A 12,686-nucleotide genomic window follows, 5' to 3' on the forward strand; every position below is an offset into this window, starting at 1 on the left:
GTTTCACTCCAATTCCTGATATATATTAAGCAGCAAAAACATACTCCAACTGAGTTCTTTGACAGAGAGTCACCATGATGATGACAAACACATCAAATGAGACAATGCAGCAGTTGTTCAAGGTGTAGTTCCTGCCCTCCATTGCAGGACAAACCTTGGACAGTCTCCAGTCTCTGGATGGGCTCAGTCTTGGCCCTGCGTAACTGACACCTTTGTTATTTGCAGCACCTGCACTGGATTCCATACATGCCATCCATCTGCCCACACTTTGAGGGCCTAACAACATGTTAGGTTTAGGATCCCAATTAGAATCAAATCCAAGTAATGATCTCAAGCATACTGAACTGAACAAGAGAAGCAGAGGATGCAGAAGTGTTCAGACAGAAGTTAGAGGGTCTTCCCTTCAGAGTCACTTAAATTTAGCAGAGCCTCAGTTGCCTCCCCTGTACAGCTGGAGGGGTTAGAAGAGTTGCATGAGAAAAAAACACCTTCCAAGTGACAGTAAATAATTGCTATGATCATAAAGTGGTGGCATGCAGTAAAGATTCAATAAACTAAGACTGATCCTGGTAACATTCCACCACCTTGATTTAAGACTTAGGTAAAGTAGACAAGGTGATTTTTTTTAAAAAAAACTAACTATTGAATTGGCAAGAAATATTTTTTAAAAAATCTATTTAGGTATATTGTAAGCCTTGATCGATGGCTTTGATAGATGAAACAACTTACTCCACAATTTATGAAATAGAGTATAATCAGAAAAGTTTTTAAATAAATTTTTTAACAAAATACATCTTGATTTCATGGAATTATTCTATTTTCCTTTAATGTAAGAATGACAGATGGAGGGGAACTGGTCATAAAAGTTACTGTGTGTGTGTGTGTGTCTGTTTGTACATGAACTGCAGTGGTAGCATTTTGGGGCTCCAGACTGAACTGAGTTTCTCTGATGTCTTTTGAAGTTTACTGTGTTTGTTGAGCACCAACCAATTTCCAATAAGTTCATTATACTTTCTTGGTTCTTTAAGATGAGTTTGGGGAAATAGAAAAGTAATTAGGGGGAAGATAGGAAGGAAAAAGTGCTTTTTTAAAAAATTAAAGTCTTTATTAATTAATGATTTTTCAAAGTTTTCGATGGGTGTATATTTGTTAATTTAAAATAAAAACATCTTGGGGCCACTGTTGTGGCATAGCAAGTAAAGCTGCTGGCTGTGACACTGGCATTCCACGTGGGTTCCAGCTCTCTGATAATGGATGGGGAAAATCAGAAGTTGGCCCTAATGTTTGGGTCCCTGCCACCCACATGGGAGACCTAAATGAAACTCCTGGCTCCTGGCTTCTGCCAGGCCCAGTTTTGACCAATGTAGCCATCTCGAGAGTGAAACAGCATATGGAAGCTCTCTCTCTCTCTCTCTAACTCTGCTTTTCAAATAAATGAATGAAACTTTAGAAAACATAACAAAAATTAGCAAGAATTATATTATACAGTCCTGTACCACCTCCTGATGCTTTGGCCAGTGAGGGAATGAATGTAAGGTGTGGACTAAAGTGCAGCTGCTGGGATGTGAACCAGTGCCCACATGAGATGCTAGCATTGCAGGTGGGTGGCTTAACACACTGTACCATAATGACAGCCCCACTGGTACAATTTAAACTTTACCAATTTTCTATATCTGCTGTCTTAGTTTAGCCCACTTGTTTTTTAAAGAACCCTCTAGGTTTAGGGTTTTGTTTTTGTTCTCCTTTGGAACTTGAAATTTATAGTGTTCTTTGAAACCCACTAGCCTTAGGTTTTCCTTTGAAACTGTTCCTTAAGGATCTCTAATCTGCTACATCCAAAGGTTGGTTCTTATCTTTGTACTTGTATCAGCTGTGGCACTGATGCAATCAAATGCTGCTTCCTCTTTCGTAGCCTTTCCTTCTTTGGTTTTCTGAACTGTACTCCACCCTCATTGTTTTCCTGTTTCACAGCTTCAGCCTTCTCTACTGGTTCCTCCTTTTTTATTGACCTCTGAATGTTTAAGTCTTGGCTTATCTACACTTAACTTCCTTGATAATGAAAACTTGATCCATCAAGGTGGCATGTACCAATGCCATTTCACTAGTCCAAGTGATCAATTTTTGTTCACAACTGATCATAATGATAGGACTAAGAATCAAAAGGATCACATAAACAAGAATAGCGTCTGCAAATACTAACCGATAGAATAAAAAAGGGAGAGAACGATCCAACATGGGAGGCAGGATACATAGCAGACTCATAGAATGGCAGATGTCCTAAACAGCACTCTGGCCTCAGAATCAGCCCTTAAGGCATTCAGGTCTGGCTGAAAAGCCCATGAGAGTATTTCAGGCATGGAAAGCCAAGACACTCTGGCAAAAAAAAAAACAAAACAAAACAAAACCTAAATGAAAGATCTCCGCGAGTGAGATTCCAGTGGAAAGAACAGGTCATCAAAGAAGGAGGTACCTTTCTCTGAAGGGAGGAGAGAACTTCCACTTTGACTATGACCTTGTCTAAATATGATCAGAGTCAGCAAACTCAAGAGGCTTCCATAGCCTTGGCAACTCATGACTAGAGCCTAGGGAGATTACTGAGGCCATAAACAGGAGTGTCAATTTGTTAAGTCAACAACAGGAGTCACTGTGCACTTACTCCTCATGTAGGATCTCTGTCCTTAATGTGCTGTACATTGTGATTTAATGCTATAACTAGTGATCAAACAGTATTTTTCACTTTATGTTTCTATGTGGGTGCAAACTGTTGAAATCTTTACTTAATATATGCTAAACTGATCTTCTGTATATAAAGATAATTGAAAATGAATCTTGATGTGAATGGAAGGGGAGAGGGAGTGGGAAAGGGGAGGGTTGCGGATGGGAGGGAAGTTATGGGGGGGCATTGTAATCCATAAGCTGTACTTTTGAAATTTATATTCATTAAATAAAAGTTAAAAATATTAAAAAAAAAGAAAACTTGATCCATGATCTTGTGTCACTTTTACTACCTGAAGATGCCAACATTTGAATCTCTAATTTGACCTTTCTCTCGAACTCCAACTACCTGCTTGATATCTCCACTTGGATAGCTGACAGGAATATCAAACTTGATATACTCCTAACTTAACTGCTGATCTCCCCAAATCTGCTCTTCTTCCTGTTCCTTCTCTCAGTTAATGGAAACATCATGTTCCTAATTACTCAGGTCAAACTCTTCTCTCCTTACTTTCTTCTTTTTTTTTTACTGCAAAATTTATTTTTATTTTATTTTTCTTCTTTTTCTGTATTTTTTTCCATGTATATAAGGTGAACAAATTTCTTCTATGTCATCTATACAGATTTAGGAACACAGTGAAATTTCTCCTTCCCTCCTTCTCCCATTCATGCTCCCACTCTCTTTCCTCCTTCCTTTCTTATTCTCTTAATTTTGACAATGACATAATTTCAGTTTATTTTATAATTATAGATGTAACCTCCACTAAGTAAAGAATTCAACAAATAATAATAAGAAAACACTGTTTCTAAACAGTAGAGACAAGGGCTGTAAACAATTATCAAATCTCAAAGTGTCAATTTTGCTCATATACATTACATTTTGTACTCTATTAGTTACCACGATCAGGGAAAACATATGGCATTTGTCTTTTGGGGACTGGCTTATTTCACTAAGTATAATGGTTTTTTTTACATGATTTTCTTTTCTTTCTTTCTTTTTTTTTTTTTTATTTGACAAGTAGAGTTATAGACAGTGAGAGAGACAGAGAAAGGTATTGCCTCCGCTGATTCACTCCCCAAATGGCTGCTGCAGCCGGCACTGTGCTGATCTGAAGCCAGGATCCAGGTGCGCCCTCATGGTCTCCCATGTTGGTGCAGAGGTTAAGCACTTGGGCCATCCTCCACTGACTTCCCTGGCCACAGCAGAGAGCTGGACTGGAAGAGGAGCAACCATGACTAGAACTGGCACCCATATGGGATGCTGACCCCACAGGCGGAGAATTAACCAAGTGAGCCACGGTGATGGCCCATGATTTCCTTTTTTAATAGTGAAGTATGTTTCAATTCAGTTTCAGAATTATATAATGATAGGATAATGGCAAAATATGATAAGTAGAAAAGCCAGTGAAGTACTGGCATGAGAAACACCATGTAGACCAATGGAATAGAACAGAGAGTCAAGATATAAGCCCTCACATTTGGTTAACTGATTTTATTTTTTCAACTTTTATTTAATAAATATAAATTTCCAAGTTACAACTTTTGAATTATAGCGGCTTTCCCCCCCATAACCTCCCTCCTACCCATCCCATCTCTTACGCACTCTCCCATCCCATTCTTCATCAAGATTTATTTTCAATTATCTTTATATACAGAAGATCAACTTAGTATATACTAACTAAAGATTTTTTTGACAGGTAGAGATATAGACAGTGAGAGAGAGAGAGAGAGAGAGAGAGAGAAGTAAAGATTTCAACAGACTGCACCCACACAGATACACAAAGTATATAGAGTACTGAGTAGTAGTTTTATCGTTAATTCTCATAGTACAACACATTTAAGGACAGATATCCTACATGGAGAGCAAGTGTACAATGACTCTTGTTCTTGATTTAACAATTGACACTCTTATTTATGACGTCAGTAATCACCCGAGGCTCTTGTCGTGAGCTGCCAAAGCTATGGAAGCCTCTTGAGTTCACCAACTCTGATCATATTTAGACAAGGCCATAGTCAAAGTGGAAGTTCTCTCCTCCCTTCAGAGAAAGGTACCTCCTTCTTTGATGGCCCATTCTTTCTTCTGGGATCTCACAGAGATCTTTCATTTAGATCATTTTTTTTTTTTTTTTTTTTTTTTGCCACAGTATCTTGGCTTTCCATGCCTGTGAAACTCTCATGGGCTTTTTAGCCAGATCTGAATGCCTTAAGGGCTTATTCTGAGGCCAGAGTATTGTTTAGGGCATTTGCCATTCTATGAGTCTGCTGTGTATCCTGCTTCCCATGTTGGATCATTCTCTCCTTTTTAATTCTATCAATTATTATTTGTAGACACTGGTCTTATTTATGTAATACCTTTGACACTTAATCCTATCTTTTTGATTGATTATGAACTTAAACTGATTACTTTAACAAGTAAGATGGCATTGGTACATGCCACCATGATGGGATTGAATTGAAATCCCCTGGCACGTTTCTAGCTCTACCACTGGGGTAAGTCCAAGTGAGCATGTGCCAAACTATGTATCTCCTCCCTCTCTTATTCCCACTCTTATATTTAACAGGGATCACTTTTCAGTTAATTTTACACACCTAAGAATAATTTTATGTTAATTAAAGAGTTCAACCAATGGTATTAAGTGGAACAAAAAAATGCTAAAAGGAATAAAATAGTAACTTGTTCCTCAACAATCAGGGCAAGGGCTGATCAATTCATTATTTCTCATAGTGTCCATTTCACTTCTACAGGTTTCCTTTTTGGTGCTTGGTTAGTTGTCACTGATCAGGGAGAACATAAGATATTTGTCCCTTTGGGACTGGCTTATTTCACTCAGCATGATGTTTTCCAGGTTCCTCTACTTTGTTGCAAATGACCAGATTTCATTTTTAACTGCTGTATAGTATTCTATAGAGTACATATCCCATAATTTCTTTATCCAGTCTATTGTTGATGGGCATTTGGGTTGGTTTCATGTCTTAGCTATTGTGATTTGAGCTGCAATAAACATTGAGGTACAGACAGCTCTTTTATTTGCCAATTTAATTTCCTTTGGGTAAATTCCAAGGAGTGGGATGGCTGGGTCATGTGGTAGGGCTATATTCAGGTTTCTGAGGAATCTCCAGACTGACTTCCATAGTGGCTTTACCAGTTTACATTCCCACCAACAGTGGATTAGTGTCCCTTTTTCCCTACATCCTCGCCAGCATCTGTTGTTGGTAGATTTCTGTATGTAAGCCATTCTAACCGGGGTGAGGTGAAACCTCATTGTGGTTTTGATTTGCATTTCCCTGATTGCAAGTGATCTTGAACATTTTTTCATGTGCCTGTTGGCCATTTGGATTTCCTCTTTTGAGAAATGTCTATTGAGGTCCTTGGCCTATTTCTTAAGTGGGTTGTTTTGTTGTTGCGGAGTTTCTTGATCTCTTTGTAGATTCTGGTTATTAACCCTTTATCTGTTGCATAATTTACAAATATTTTTTCCCATTTTGTTGGTTGCCTCTTCACTTTCCTTACTGTTTCTTTTGCAGTACAGAAACTTCTCAGTTTGATGTAATCCCAATATTAATTTTGGCTTTCACTGCCTGTGCCTCCGGGGTCTTTCCCAAGAAGTCTTTGTCTGTGCCTATATCTTGCAGGGTTTATCTGGTGTTCTCTAATAATTTGATGGTGTCGAGTCATAGATTTAGATCTTTGATCCATGTTGAGTGTATTTTTGTGTAAGGTGAAAGGTAGGGGTCTTGCTTCATGCTTCTTCATGTGGAAATCCAGTTTTCCCAGCACCATTTGTTGAAAAGACTGTCCTTGCTCCAGGGATTGGTTTTAGATCCTTGATCAAATATAAGTTGGCTATAGATGTTTGGATTGATTTCTGGTGTTTCTATTCTGTTCCATTGGTCTATCCATCTGTTTCTGTGCCAGTACCATGCTGTTTTGATTACAACTGCCCTGTAGTATGTCTTGAAATCTGGTATTGTGATGCCTCTGGCATTTGTTTTTTGTTGTTGTTGTTGTTGTTGTACAAGATTGCTTTAGCTATTCAAGGTCTCCTGTGCCTCCATATGAATTTCAGCATCATTTTTTTCAGATCTAAGAAGAATGTCTTTGGTCATTTGATTGTTATCACATTGAATCTATAAATTGCTTTTGGTAGAATGGACATTTTGATGATATTGATTCTTCCAATCCATGAGCATGGAAGATTCTTCCATTTTTTGGTATCCTCTTCTATTTCTTTATTTAATGTTTTGTAATTATCATTGTAGAGATCTTTGACATCCTTGGTTAAGTTTATTCCAAGGTATTTGATTGTTTTTGTAGCTATTGTGAATGGGATTGATTGTTTTTGTGGCTATTGTGAATGGGATTGATCTTAGTAGTTCTTTCTCAGCTGTGGCATTGCCTCTGCATACAAAGGCTGTTGATTTTTGTGCATTGATTTTATATCCTGCTACTTTGCCAAACTCTTCTATGAGTTTCAATAGTCTCTTAGTAGAGTTCTTTGGATCCCCTAAATAAAGAATCATATTGTCTGCAAAGAGGGATAGTTTGAGTTCTTCCTTCCCAATTTGTATCCCTTTAATTTCTTTTTCTTGCCTAATGGCTCTGGCTAAAACTTCCAGAACTATATTGACTAGCAGTGATGAGAGTGGGCATCCCTGTCTGGTACCAGATCTCAATGGAAATGCTTTCAACTTTTCCCCATTCAATAGGATGCTGGCTGTGGGTTTTTCATAGATTGCTTTGATCATATTGAGGAATGTTTCTTCTATACCCAATTTGCATAGAGTTTTCATCATGAAAGGGTGTTGAATTTTATCAAATTCTTTCTCTGCATCTGTTGAGATAATCGTATGGTTTTTCTTTTGCAGTTTGTTAATGGTGTATCACATTGATTGATTTGTAAATGTTGAACTATTCCTGCATACCAGGGATAAATCCCACTTGGTCTGGGTGGATGGTCTTTCTGCTGTGTTGTTGCATTCTTTTGGCCAGAATTTTATTGAGGATTTTTGTGTCTATGTTCTTCAGGGAAATTGGTCTGTAATTCTCTTTCTCTGTCACATCTTTTTCATGTTTAGGAATTAAGGTGATGCTGGCTTCATAGAAAGAATTTGGGAGGATTCACTCTCTTTCAATTGTTCTGAATAGTTTGAGAAGAATTGGAGTTAGTTTTGCTTTACATGTCTGGTAGAATTCAGTATTGAATCCAGTCCTGGGCTTTTCTTTGTTGTGGGGGCTAAGTATAATGGTTTCTAGTTGTATTAATTTTGTTTCAAAAGACAGGATTTCATTCTTTTTTATATTGCTAAGTAGTATTCCATAGTGTTTACATACCACATTTTCTTTCTCCAGTCATTTGTTGATGGACATCTGGGTTCATTCCATATCTTAGCTATTGTCAATTGAGCTGCAGTGAACATGGGGGTATAGATAACTCTTTTATGTGCTGATTTCATTTCATTTGGGTAAATTTCCAGGAGTGGGATGGTGGGCCATGTGTTAGATCTATATTCAGATTTTTGAGGAATCTCTAAACTGTCTTCCACAACAGCTGTAGCAGTTTACATTCCCACCAACAGTGGATTAGGGCACGTTTTCCCCTACATCCTGGACAGCATTTATTGTTTATTGGTTTCTCTATGAGAACCATTTTAATTGGAGTGAGGTGAAACCTTACTCTGGTTTTGATTTGCATTTCCCTGATTGCTAGTGATTCTGAGCATTTCTTCAAGTGTCATTGGCCATTTGAATTTCTTCTTTTCAAAAATGCCTGTTCAAGTCTCTTTCCCATTTCTTAACTGGATTGTTTGTTTTGTTGTTTTTGAATTTCTTGAGCTCTTTGTAAATGGGAAAGATAGCAAGAGTGGGAGCAAGTGAGCCTATCTGCTAGTATCTTCCCTAAATGCTTGTAACAACCAGGGGTTCTAGACCTTCTGTGTAGTGTAGCAGGGATTCAAGTACCTAGACCATTACCTGCTGCCCCTCATTGCACAGTAGCAGGAACCTGCCTAGCTGGGAATTGAACCAGGCAATACCTTATTGGACACAGTCATCCCTAGCAGTGAGTTAACTGCTGCATCAAACTTCCATCTTCTTTCTCTCTTTCCATCCATTGAATCAATCAACAAAACCTGTTTATAGTACCTTCAAAATATACCCAGAATTTTATTATTTCTCATCGTTTCCACTGTTAACTGCTTCACCCACACTAATGTGATGTTTTATGTGTATTAGACAGGAACCTCCTTTATCAACAGAGGCTGGATTATGTTGTATTCAGAGTGACCCCCTGAATCTTAGTGGCTCACAACATGTTCAGACCCTAGGTGGCAGAGTGGGCTAAAACATTGCTGGCCTATCATGTGGCCAAGTAAAAGCAGAGTATGATAATGATACGATAGCCCTGAATGATATGCATGGATGTAAGAAACACATTTGTTCTGCTTCCATTTTGTTGTTTGAAGCACAAACATGCCTGAGTCCTACACAGCAGGAATGTGCAGATGTTTCCTGTTAGTTGTAATAGTCATACTATTTAAGTTCGTAGCCAACATGTTAGCAAATATGGAGCCCTTGCTTCTGCACTAGGGAATACACCATTCTCTTGTGCCAACATTTTTTTGACAATAGAAATGCCATTTGTGTCATATTGATTCCTTCGCCAATGTCCCTGTCAAACAAGCCAGCCTTGTCAATATGGAGAGCCTGTTTTCCCTCGGAACCTTTCTACTGGGTAACACTCAGCTGGTATTTTTTGTATGTATACTTTTATATTGGGAGAGTAGAACTAAAAGCGATCAAATTCTGGGACTTAATGAATGGTAGTATTTTGTTCTATAAGGCTAAGGAAGACTAGAGGCAATAAAATTTGTTTGGAAAATGCTAGATCCAGGAGCAGGGAGCTCAGTTCAGGTTTCCCATGTAGGTGGCAGGAACACAAATACTTGAGCTGTCACCTGAACAGAGTTGTCATTAGCAGGAAGCTGCAATCAGGAGCCAGGAATTGAACCCAGGTACTCTGATGTAGGATGAGGGCACCTTAACTAGGCTGCTCCAGGAGCCTATTGATCTGCATAACTCCCCTCATGTGTACATTTCACAGTTTTATGCTAGGTGGCTTTTTGAAATTAGTTGAGAAGAGTTGGAAATTTTCGTGAAGTCATGTCACATGACAAATTTTCTTGGCTTTCAGTCTGAAAACTATACTGTCCTTTGTGTTTTTTTAAATCAGCAGTCATGTCTTCAGTCCACAAATTTAGCCTCTCTCCCACCTTTTCCTTAGCTTTTTATCACATATGTATATGTTACTTTCTGGAGTGGCCCTAGACGTGATCAATGAATTTCCTCTTTCTTTTTCTGGATGTCAGTATTGCTGATTCAGTAACACCGAACTGATGGCCTGGACACTATACCTCCTGACTGAATGAAGCTTATCTCACACATAGATTTTGTCTGTAAAACATGTCACAGACTTCCTGTGGTTTGTACTGTACTCAGGGCTCCTATAAACAGTGAAATTGCCAACAAAAATTTCAAAAATGCAAAAAAAAAAAAACAAGCCTCATAGCAGTGAATAGAACTTGAAAGGGACACTTTCTTATGGTATAAGAGCTGAAACAGGAAGGGAGAGTTTTGCTTTGTCTGTTATCAGTTGAGAACTTGTCCACTGGGTAACTCAAATTTTTTACCACTCCAAATACTGGTTTGGCAGTTAAAAATACATTTTAGTAAACAGGCAGATTTGCAAATATGGAATCGACGATTACTGAGATTGAGTGCTGTTGTCCTCCCTCAGGGAGAGTCACCCGTTACTCTGGAACAGTGATGGAATGTGACTGTGTCACCCCACTTGACTGGTCCTCCTGAGCCTGTAGTGGCCCCTAGCACTGTGTTCTGAACGCAGCAGCCAGAGTGATTCTGTCATAAATCAGCTGTGATCACGTTGCTCCTCTGCTCAAGCCTTTCTGAAAGCTACACACAATGCTTGGAATGATGGCTAAAAACTTCAGGGGCTTACAAGGCCCTCTGCATGCCCACCCACCAGACTCCTTGCTGTGCTCACAAGGTCTCCCTCCCGACCTAGAATGTTCCTTCCCTGGGTGTTCTGATGGCTTGTCCCTGTTTCCTTTGTGCTTTGCTCAAATGTCATCCTCTCAGTAGATCCTTTCTTGCCAAACTATTTAACCCTAGCCTGCACTCTATTCTTTTACTTTCTGATAGTCATTTGAAAACTTTTTATTTTTACTGATGTTTGGTCAATTTTCCTTTTCTTTTAAAATTTAAAAAGGCAATGAGAGAGAGAGAGAGAGAGAGAGAGAGAGAGAGAGAGAGAGATTGATTCAGGGAAAGATATCTCTTGTGCTGGTTTACTCCACAAATACCCACAACAGCCAGGGCCGAGTCGGGCCAATACCAAGAGCCAGGAGCTCAATTTGGGTCTCACATTGAATGGCAGGTACCCAAGAAGCAGAGCTATCACCTGCTGCTTCCCCGGGTGCACATTAGCAGGAAGCTGAAATCAATACTGGAGCTGGGACTTGAACCCAGGCACTCTGATATGGGACACAGGCATGCCAAGTGGAATATTAACTGCTATACAAAATGCCACAAACTGGAGGCCAAATCTTCTAGGAGGCACAGCAGGGAGCAAGGATGTCCCTGTCAGGCTGCATGAGGATCCTGTGCCCGTGAAGTGAGTCCACTGTTCAGCCAGGCCCAGCTGCCGTTCTTGCTTTCATCTCAGCTGTGAGAGGTCATTTGCGAAGTGTCCCAGGGTGCACACTGAAGCTGTCCTTTCAGCCTGCAGAGATCCTGGGCTGGGTGTTTGTGCCTCAGGATTTCTGGCTGAGAGTCTCCTGAGTTTATCTATTCATCCGTGGGCCTCTTTGTCTGAAATAAATTCTCCCTGTCCCACTTTTTACTCAGTCTCTGGTTTTGTTTTATTTTGGTCATGCAGTAAGCAGTAATTACTCACCCTCAAACCAGCAAGAAGGAAAAATACTGTGAATTGTATAGAGAGACAACACTGAAAAAGCCTACATTTAGGGGACTATGTTTAAATTCTGTCTGTTGCTTACTGGCTGGGCAACTTCAGTTAAAGTGACCTGATTTGTTTCTTTCTAAAAGGTGATTTCTATGTCTGACTCACAATATAGGGATCATTTTTTTAAATGTGTCTTTTAAATTTTGTAGTAACATTTAACACTTGTACATTTTAAGCCATGCAACCCGATATTTTGATTTATATTTATATAAACTGACTATACCAGGCAGGCTTTCTACTTCCTTATCTTTTCCTTGTGTTTGGAGTCCAACAACTTAATGATGCATTTTACTTTTTTGAAAAGCAGAGTGACACAGACGGAGAAACACAGAGAGAAAGATATCTTCCACCAGCTGGTTCACTCTTCAAATGGCTACAACAGCCAGGCTGGACCAGGCCAAACCCAGGAGCCAGGAACTCCATCTGGGTCTCCCACATGGATGGCAGTGGCCCAAGTGCTTGAGCCATCCTCTGCTGATTCCCAGGTGCACCAGCAGGGAGCTAGATCAGAAGCAGAGCAGCCAAGACTCAACGTGGTGCTCTGATATGAGATACCAGTGACACAGGTGATGACTTAACTTGCTGCACCACAGCACTACGCCTTCTCTTCCAGTTCTTTGTGCAGAATATTACACATCATCATGAGTTATAGTCACCCAACTATGCTGCAAAACACTACAACCTCTAATCTTCACCCTACTGCATTTTAGTAGATATTATCTAGACCCCTCCCCTCTCCTTTCCCAGCCTCTAGTAATTACTGTTGTACATTCAGATCTAATATACATATGTTTATAAAGTGTGTAATTCATATATGTTTATAATTTTTGACTGGTATGTATGAGAAAGAACAGTGGCATTTCTCTTCCTGTGTCTGGCTTATTTCACTTAACATGACTTCCAGGTCCATTCATTTTGCTGTGGATATCA

This window comes from Oryctolagus cuniculus, chromosome 9, assembly GCF_964237555.1.
Source record: "Oryctolagus cuniculus chromosome 9, mOryCun1.1, whole genome shotgun sequence".
Classification (NCBI taxonomy): domain Eukaryota; kingdom Metazoa; phylum Chordata; class Mammalia; order Lagomorpha; family Leporidae; genus Oryctolagus; species Oryctolagus cuniculus.